The sequence below is a fragment of the Petaurus breviceps genome, unplaced genomic scaffold (genome assembly GCF_028583685.1).
Source record: "Petaurus breviceps papuanus isolate PSGF00001 unplaced genomic scaffold, PetGlider_PUasm1.0 90847, whole genome shotgun sequence".
Taxonomy (NCBI): Eukaryota; Metazoa; Chordata; class Mammalia; order Diprotodontia; family Petauridae; genus Petaurus; species Petaurus breviceps.
Genome location: NW_027187360.1, coordinates 23,170,969 through 23,172,276, shown reverse-complemented (window position 1 = coordinate 23,172,276; position 1,308 = coordinate 23,170,969).

The following is a 1,308-nucleotide window of genomic DNA, read 5'->3' as shown; positions in this document are numbered from 1 at the left end:
GGGGGGGGAAGGGGATGAGAGGGGGGATGATAGAAGGGAGGGGAGGCCAGGGGGGAGGGAAGTTGGAAGCACCCACTTTTGAAAATAGACGGGATCAAAGTAAAGAATAGAACAAGTGGGAGGTGGGATAGGAGGGAGGTAAATATAGTCAGTCTTTTACAGTATATCTACTATGTTATTGTTTTGCATTAGCCACACGTGTACAACCTATACTGAACTGCTTATCTTCCCAGTAAGGGTGGGTGACAAGGAAGGAAGGGAATGAATCTGGAATTGAAAGTTTTAAAATCAAATATTCAAATATATATATATATATATGTGTGTGTGTGTATATGTATATATATTCATATATATGTATACTATTATTAATACCATCTTACATGTAATTGGGAAATAAGATACACAGGCACTGAGGCATGGAGATCCACTGAAAAAGTAGAAAGGGGTATGGGAGAAAATATGGGAGAGAGCAGATTGGAGGAGGGGATATCCTGTGGGACTGCTATTTTGGGGCAGTGGGTAGGGAAAAAACGGGGAGAAAATTTGTAACTCAAAATCTGGCGGAAATGAATGATGTAAATCAGAAGTTAATAAAGCATTAATAATAAAAAAAAGAGTACTCAGTATGCTTGCCATCTTGGGGTGGGGGGTAGGGGAGAGATGGGAAGAAAACCCGTAACTCAAAATCTTTGGGAAATGGATGTTGAAAACTACAAATAAATTTTAAAAAAGGAGTTCTTGTCCCAAATCAGGCTTTTGTTGTTGCTGTTGTTGTTGTCATTGAGCTACTCAATCTCAAACCACCCATAGTTCTTTTATGTAATTGATAATGTGAGGCCATGTGGTGAAGTAGATAGAATGCTGGCCTCAAAGCCAGGAAAATCCAGTCCTGTTTCTGCCACTGGCTATGTGACCCTGGACAAGTCATTTAACTTTTTAGCGCTCTAGGGAGCTAAAGCACTAAATTGCAGAGAACATGACAGCTTGCATTGGTAGAGGAAGTTTCCTCACTTGTGAGTTCCCTATGCCAAGGAAATCACAGGTACAGTCCTATCCCTAAATTAAAATCAATAGCTGACATTCACATAGAACCTTAAGATTTGCAAAGTGGGCCCATAGCATTAGAACCAGCTAAAAGAGACAACAGACAATAGACAGTTCCCTCATTTTACAGATGAAGTAACTTAGACCCAGAGAAATTAAATGAATGGTTCAAGGTTACAAAGGTAATAGGTGGGGCCATCTCCAGTCATCCTGATCCATATCTTGCTCCTGGACCCAGATGGCTCCGGAGGAGAAAGTGAAGCT